Below are 9,040 nucleotides of genomic sequence, written 5' to 3'. Positions count from 1 at the left end.
CCCTCGCCACCCCCGCACCTCACCCCAGACCCCACCTCGCCCCTCGCCCTAAACCCCACTTGCTCCCAACTCTGACCTTCGTCCCCTCCCTCCCGGTCCTCGCCACCGATTCTGTCCGACCCCTGACCCCAAACCGGATCCCCCAACCCCGACCCTGGCCCTCTCCCTGCGACCCAAGTCCTTGCCTGCGACCAGGGCCTTCGCCTCAGACCCTCCTCCCTCACGCCCCAACCCTGGCCCTCGCTCCCCGACACTTGCCCCCCCAACCCAGCTGTCACCCCCGTACTTCGACTTTTGGCGTGCGACACGGCCCTGGCCCCGTGATCCCGGCCCCGTGCCTCTTGACTCCGACCCTTGCCTCCCTGGCTCTCGCCATCGCCCTATCCTCGCTCTCAGACCCTGACCGCCGCCCCCGACGCGCAGCCCGAGAAGGGTCTGGGAGGAAGGCCGGGAACCGAGGCCCGGCCGGGCCGGGGGAGGGTGGTTTCTCAGCCTTGGCCAGGCTAGTTACCGCAGCGGTCGTGCTGGAGACTCAAGAGTGAGCGAAGAGAGGGGACCCGACCCAGGTTTCAACCTGAGAAGGGAGGGCGACCCGGTGAAGTACAGAGGGACGCAGGGAGTTGACGGTAGAGTGGGGTTTTGGTTACATTGTTAAATCTGCACAACGCACCGGTTATTCATTTGGAAATACAGGGCGGTAAACCAGCAGACCTAGCTTTAAAAAGTTCCAAGTGGTTGCACTGGAGAGTTATAATAGGAGGGAGGGGACGAGTGGGGTAGGGGAACGATGTTTTTCTTTACAAGTTTTAGAGCACTATTTTTATTTTTAAACTAGTTAACTAAAAAAAAGGGGTGGGGTGGGAGAAGAACCGTTAGTGACCTTCAGTAACCCCCAAGCCTAGATTTCCCAGCAGGCTCCCCCTCTTACTAGCTGTGTGACCTTGGGCAAGTCACTTCACCTCTGGAACGCCGGATTGCTCATCTGTTAAATGAAACTTGACCCACCTAACACAGTTGCTATGAGGATTAGTGACAAGGTAGGCAAAAGTGCTTGGTCAGAGCCTGTGATGGGTACAAACTAGTTGTTCAATGAACCTTATGAATGAAGTTATTTTAGAATGAATAAAGGAGTTTGTAGCCAAAAGCGGCCTCTCACCCACAATACCTGGGTGCTGAAGGGCTGGAGTGGATGTGATCCAATTTGAATGTGGGTTTTTGAGCAGACCAAGGCTGTAAAGGAGAGAGCAATAATAGAGCTGCTTGTGTGAACAACTTGAGGTCTTTTTAAATGTTAATTTGTACCTGGACAGCTCCCAGGTTGTGGAGGCTTGGGGTGAGATGGGGAGAAAAGAGAGGATTTGCGAAAGAGACAGAATATGCCCTATTTATTATGGGTATTTTATTAGCAAACAGATAAGTTAGGGAGTGAAGTCACTCACTTTACAAAGTGTTCTTTATATATAAAACAGATCAAAAGTCCCTTAAGGCAGAATCTTCTCTGGTGTTTATAAACGATAATGTATAAACAAAAGCTGAGATATTTCAAGCAATTGCTGTGAAGTGTCAATCTGAAGTTAAAATAAAATAAGATAAAAACAGAGAGGGAAGCAAACCCTAAGAGACAATAACTATAGGGAACAAACGGAGGTTTGGCGGAAGGGGGGGGTGGGTGAGGGGATGGGGTAAATGGGTGATGGGCATTGAGGGGGGCACTTGTAATGAGCACTGAGTGTTATACGCAAGCGTTGAATCAATAAATTCTACCTCTGAAACTAAAAATAAAAATAAGGCAAATTTTCATTTTAATACTTGAAGCAACTCTAAAAGATGATGGAGCTAGGATTTGAAACAGAATTTGATTCTGAAGCCTCTTTCACTTTTCTATGCAAATATTTTATTTAAATAGAAATCGCAAACATAATTCATCTTTGTTATATTACTCAATAGTGTACCAATACTCAATTTATACCAATGTAAATTTCCCATTCCACTTCTCAGAGGTGACCACCATGTGAATGGTTTGGTGGGCAATCCTCCAAGCTTTTTTTTTTTTTTTTTGCTCATAACACGTCTAGACACACATTTAAAATGGATTGTACAATAACTACTGTTCTACAACTTGCCTCTTTTAGATTAACAATGTATAATTCATCTTATTTCATACACTCCTCATAGTATACCTGTGTACAAATGTACTATAATTTATTTAACCACTTGGCTGATAGGCAGTTGAGGGTCTTTGCTGTTATAAACATTGCTTCAGTTACCTTCCTTATACTTCTGTTTGTGCACTTTTGTTAGTACTTCTGTAGGAGAGATTTGTAGATGTCCGACGGCTGAGCCTTAAGACATGTATATTTAAAATGTTGGTAGAACTTGCGAAAATGTACCCAAATAAAGCTGGTGGTCTTAACCGTTGTGCCCCACTGCCTCTGGGAGCAGAGTAGCGAGTGCATTTTGAAATAGCCGGCTTTCTCTGTGGTAGTGACAGCTGTGTGGACCCACAGGGGAGGGCTACTAATGGAGAAGGAAAAAGAAAAAGATTGTGACCAAGTCTTTGAAGCAGAAAGCCCTTTTTCCTTAGGTGCTTTGTGTTTACCGTCGCCAATGGTATTCACTGAAACGTAGCAGGGGAACTTTAGGTTTGTGGCTCTCTTTTGGTCCATAAATCCTCACTTTTTCAAAGAATGCAGCATTTGAATTTCCGACAGTATATTGCTTTTGTAATAAGACTGATAAATAAAAGATTGTGAAAAGTGACCGAATGATAATCTATTGCTGTAAATCCAGAGTTTCAAATTTGTTTAAAGCAAGGTACACGCACGCTGTAAGTGGATTCTAGCTTGCCAATAGAGTATGACTTTAAGGGAAACCAAATGGCTCCAAAGAGAACACCCCCACCACCACCCCTGTGCTTCTTAATAAATGCTCAAATCTCCAAGGGTCAATTGCCAAAGGCTTTGAAGAACATGTCAAATCTATCATTTGATAGAAAATATTCTCACTCTTCTACATGTGACAGCAACTGTATGAACTAAGAACTTAGTCAAGGTTGAGAGTTGTAAAGAATAGAGACAATCTCTTAAGGCACCCTAAGCAATTGGGTGTTATTGTAAGTTGATACAGAGAACAAGAAGGATCTTCAAGAGAACTGTATTCAAAGCATTTCAAAATGGGACCTCAATTGCATGACTTTGTCCCTCCAAGTTGCTATTATTATTAGTATTTTAATCTTGAGAGAGAGAGAGAGAGAGAGAGAGAGAGAAAGAGCATGAGCAGGGGAGGGACAGAGAGAGAGGGAGACACAGAATCTGAAACAGGCTCCCGGCTGCCAACACAGATCCTGATGCTCAAACCCATGGACCGTAAGATCATGACCTGAGCCGAAGTCGGACGCTTAACCAACTGAACCACACAGGCTTCTCTCCAGTGCTCTTATTAATGGGGTTCAGTGACTATCCATTTTCTCTTAGGTACTGTGTTCCCACCCCACTCCCCCCCTTCACTCTGTGTACCTTTTCCATATTTTCTAGTTTCTGCCTCCTTACCACTTTGCCTTGCCAAGTTCCTCAAGCTTCTATCTCTGACTCATGGATTCTCTTTGGTTTTAACTCGTATGTTCACATCACGTAATTCTCTTTTTTCCTCTTAATTCAGAGTCCAAAGAGGGAGAGTTAAGTTAGTCCAGTTCATCTTTTCATGCCAGGTTTTTGACCAGCCAACAGACTGATTGTCCTTGAATCAGGAGCTTACTTATAGTCTGACCAGTAGTGGCAAATTGTCCAGGGTCAGGTGGTAAGAAAAAAAATAGCTGTGGGCAGACAGGTTTCCTTTAGGAAGGGTTCTGGGCACATTAAACACGGTGAGTGACTTTTATACCAGGTGTAATGCATAATGTAGCATTGCTTCTTTTCAGTGAATGTTTATTGAGTACCTAATGTTTTCCATTGCTAGGTCCTAGGGACTTCAAACATAAGTAAAATACTAGTTCTCTCTCCTACGGCAGTCATAATAATATGAAGGCATATAAAAAGACATAAGTTGCAATACAAAGTAATGCAACTATACAAACGTTCATTTATTCAACAAATATGTAATGAGCACGTATTGCATGCCTAACTCCGGATTCAGCAGCAAACAATTTCAGCTCCTTGGAGTTTATGTTTTAGTGTATGTGTGAAGGGAGACAATAAACACTACTATATTGTAGATGGTGATCAGTGATATGGAGGGGAAAAAAGCACGTAGAATAAGGGTTGTTGAGGGTGGGAAGTGCAACTTTAAATATGAATGGCGTCCTTGAGAGAGTGACATTTGAGAAAGATCTGAAGGAGTTGAGGGAATGAGCCTTGAATTTATCTGGGAAAGAGGATTCCAGAGAGAATTCCGGCCAGCGCAAAGGCCCTGTATTGCCACATTGCCATGCTGAGGGGATACCAAGGAGGCCAATGTATCTGGAGTGGGAAATAAGGTCAGAGAGGAAAGGGAGGGGCAGGGCACCAGACCATATGGGACTTTGTAGGCAAGTGAAAGGATTCTAGTTTTCACTCTGAGTTAAGAAGCCACTGTAGGGCTACGAGCAAAGTGATGTGGTCTGACTTAGATTTTAACTTTGGCTGCTGTTAAGAATAGATTTCTGTTAAGAATAGACTCAAGAGGGGCACCTGGATGACTCAGTTGGTTGGGCACCTGACTCTTGATTTCAACACAGGTCATGAGCTGAGGGGTGTGGGATCGAGCCCCATGTCAGGCTCCGCACTGAACAGGGAGACCAGTTGGGGCCAGAGCAATAACCCAGGTGAAAATTAACAGCAGTTTGTACTAGGACGACAGCAGTAGCAATGATGGGGAGAAGTCATAGTCTGACTATATTCTGTAGAACTGAGAGGATTGCTGACAAATTAGATGTGGAGGCAGGGACAACTCCCAGGCTTTGGCCTGAAAAAATAGAATGGAATCGCCATTAACCAAGATGGAGAAGATAATAGCAGGAGCAGGTTTGGAGGGAGAGCATCAGCAGCTTGGTTTTGCACATACTAATTTTGAAATGCCTGTAAGATCTCCAAGCAGAGATGCTGAGTAGGCAGTTGCATATACTGGCATGAGTCTGGGGTTCAGGAGACAGTTATGGATTGGTGCTATAAAATTGACTGTCCAGGGGCGCCTGGGTGGCTCAGTCGGTTGAACATCCGACTTCGGCTCAGGTCACGATCTCACGGTTCCTGGGTTTGAGCCCTGCGTCGGGCTCTGTGCTGACAGCTCAGAGCCTGGAGCCTGCTTCGGATTCTGTGTCTCCCCTCTCTCTGTGCCCCTCCCCTGCTCATGCTCTGTCTCTCTGTGTGTCTCAAAAGTAAATAAAGATTAAAAAAAAAATTAAAATTGACTGTCCAGGGGCACCTGGGTGGCTCAGTCAGTTAAGTGTCTGACTTCAGCTCAGGTCATGATCTCACGATTTGTGGGTTCGGGCCTGGAGTTGGGCTCTGTGCTGACAGCTCACAGCCTGGAGACTGCTTCGGATTCCGTGTCTCCCTCTCTCTATTTGCCCCTCCCCTGCTCACACTGTCTCTCTCTCTCTCTCTTCCTCAAAAATAAATCCTTTTTTTTTTTTTTTAATTGGCTGTCAAATGTGGCAGGCACTAGCTACATGTGGCAATTTAAATGTAACTTAATCAAATGAAATAAAAAATTTAATTTCTCTGTTGCTCTAGCCAGATTTCAAGTACTCAATAGCTTACATGAGGCTCAGGGCTACTGTATTGGACAGTGAAGACATAAATATTTCCACTATCACAGAAATTTTTATTGGACAGCACCTTAGATGACATTTAATGTTATGAGGCTGGGTAAGATCACCTAGAGAATTAGTGAGGGGAGGTGGTGAAAGGATTCAGAGACTGAACCCTTTACATAAATGGATATAAGTACACAAATTGGTGGCGATGGTAGGATAGTGAGGTGTCAAGGGCAGGCTTCCTTTTTTTTTTTTTCATGGACTAAATGGGGACTAGGACACAAGACATTCCAGAGTAGGGAATAGTGTATTTTAAAAGAAGTATAAAATAGCATGCGTGGTATGGTGGGGAACTATAAGAAAGCTGGCATTTCTGGAGCAAGGCCATATTATTTTAGTATAGTTAAACACACACACACACACACACACACACACACACAACTCTAAACCTCTTCTTTGCTTAAACAATTTGGGACTGATCATGAGGTGCTGAGGCTAATCAGTTCAGGTCTAATTGGAGGGCAAAATGAGAAGGGTAAAAAAATTTCCTCATCAACTTGTAAATTGTGAGCAAAAACGGATGTGAGAATTAAATTTAGGGAAATGGATATTTACCTCAGAACAGATACTATTTCTTTCAGTGATAAAAAATTAAGTGTGATATTCACTCTCAATTTTTTGAAGCTTTGTTCGATAAAGACCTGGGAGTTACTTCAGCAGGGAGTGGGTTTCTATCTGGAGTGGGGGCAAACTGAAAAAAAAGTTGACGTACCTAATCAGCTATGGCTTTGATGAAATGTACTCATACACAATCGCCAAGCCCCATCCTGGAAGCCAATCATTTCAGAACATGTTTTTCCAAGATGTCAGTTTGTTTTAATAGTACGTTGCTATCCCCAAACTACCATATTCTTGGTTTTCTTTTTGTTATTCTTTTTTTTTCAAGTTTGCAAAAAGCAATAACTAAGCCACAAGAAAAAACCCACAAAAATGCTGTTCACCAATTAAAAGAAACTCTTTCCATTTACATGTGTTTTGAACTAGAATAACCTAAAATTAAAAAAAAAAAGATTTCATTAGAATAAAAAAAAAAACTTTTCAAAGTAGACTCTATTAGAATCTCACGTTGTCATTCTATGCTCCTGCAGTTAAAGACTATGTCATTATTTCCATTATACTTACCTCCTAATTTTCAGGGCTTATTAGCCCGGCTGTAAAAACTTGCTCCAGTTGAAACTTGGCAAGCTGACAAGGCTGTGTGCCAGAAGTAATTTACTATCCAGTGTGGTTTGCAAAGTAAAAGAAGCTATATATAATAGAAAAAGAAATGAAAAGTTCCTGGTTCCAAATATTTTAATGTGTGTAATGTGTGTCACCTCAAACTTTTCAGCTTTTGTTGTTAGCAACGTGAGATAACATGAAAGGTTTGAAAAGTACAGATGCTTTGCATTCACATGAAATTGAGGGCTCCGATGTTCTTAGGCATCAAAGACCAGTCTGTGTCTATCACTTCTGCTTGACTTTGAAGTCTACCCAGAGCTCTGTGCGGGGAGAAGCAGGCAGGGGACTTCGAACAAGGTAGGGGGATGGGATTCCAGGTGTCACACCTCTCATTATCACTGACATTAGGTACCTCTCTTTATCTAATAATAATGATCATCATCATAATAATAATGGAAAAAAAAAAAGAGAGCATTCCTTTCTTGTTTTTAATCGCTGAGCTGTCCATGACCTTAATCTTCGTGAATATTCTAAGGAATGGATAATTCTAAGGAAAAGTTCAAGTTTATTTTGAAGTTTACATGTAAGTACTTTGGGGACAAGAATAGATGTTTTAACTTGATCTGCAAATTCTGGCTACTGTTCATTTGTCAGAGTCCTTAAGACATTGTCTTGGGACCCTAAGTGAGACACCCTCTTCTCTATTTTCCAAACTGGCTCATAAGCACTGCAATGGGGTCAAATGTTTCTCCAGCATGAGGTGAGTAGCATACACCTTTCTGAAATTAATCTTACATGACAATCTGGAAAAAAAATCACAAAAGTTTATATTAAAACAAATATTAAGGGCGCCTGGCTGGCTCAGTCAGTAGAGCATGTGGCTCTTGATCTCAGGGTTGTGAGTTCGAGCCCCACATTGGGTGTGGAGATTACTTAAAAAGATGAAATCTTAAAAAAAAGAAATTGTGAACAAAAAAATTAAAAAATAAAATGAATAATAATACATCGTGGGCTAGAATGTAAAATTTGTATGGACTCTTTTGCAGAGGGAGAGGGCTTTGATCATTTGTGTTTCAATATTTTGACCCTGCCACATATATACAAATGATAATTGAAGCTTTTGAAGAGAATGATATCCTCAAAGAGAGGGTCTGCTCATTAATGCTTTCTTTTAAAGTGTAACTTTCATAAAGTGTACAAATCTTAAGTATGTATCTCAATGGATAGATTTCTACATATGCACATATCCATGCATATGTATAATGACAACCCAGATCAGCCAGGTATAGAACACTTCCAACATTCAGAGGGCTCTCCTGTGCCCCCTCCCAGTTAGTGCCTGTTAATCAATCTGACATCCATGGTGAGTTTTAAAGATCAAATGAAAGAATAAAAGAAACGTCAAGTTTTCCAAGGTGCACCTTAGAGCTCCAGACTCAAGAGCACTTTTTCTCTGGCCTTAGGGTTTCTTAACTAGAAAGTGTGCTCAGCTAAGGATTCTGAGACTCAATGGACATTATTCAAACACAATTTCTTCTGCCTGTACTGGGCTTCCTCTAGCAGGTGTTTTTTTTTTTTTTTTTTTTTTTTTTTTTACCTCTTCAAGAGCTCTTTGAGTTGATATTTTAAAATATTTGTGATCAGAGTGAGTTAATACATAAGGAACTTAGTACACATAGTGATTGGGTACATAGAAGCACTAGATAAGAGAGATAGCTATTATATTGAGATGTAGAGGAAATAAAAGAAGGCTTTGCCAATATTATTATAATAATTCTTAGAACAGCATAAACATAGATGCTAAATTTGAAAATAAGGGAGGAGAGTATAGTTGATTTGAAAATCGTAGGTATCTATCAAATTAGCCTTGAAATGAAAGATTAAAATCTCTCAGCTGGCTGAGCCCCTTGGTCCTAAATAAATTTAGCAAATGCCTTTTGTTATTTTCTCAGGCATTTTTTAATTGAGCACTTATTATTTTCTAGGCACTGTTGTAAGCTCCCAGATGTCTTAGTGAACAAAGCAACTATTCCCTACCCATTTGGAGTTTACTATCTAGTGACATTGCTACTCTTATTCCTAACACAG

The sequence above is a fragment of the Leopardus geoffroyi genome, chromosome E1 (assembly GCF_018350155.1).
Source record: "Leopardus geoffroyi isolate Oge1 chromosome E1, O.geoffroyi_Oge1_pat1.0, whole genome shotgun sequence".
Taxonomy (NCBI): Eukaryota; Metazoa; Chordata; class Mammalia; order Carnivora; family Felidae; genus Leopardus; species Leopardus geoffroyi.
The sequence above is the reverse complement of the archived record's forward strand: the minus strand, read 5'-3'. Positions refer to the sequence as shown.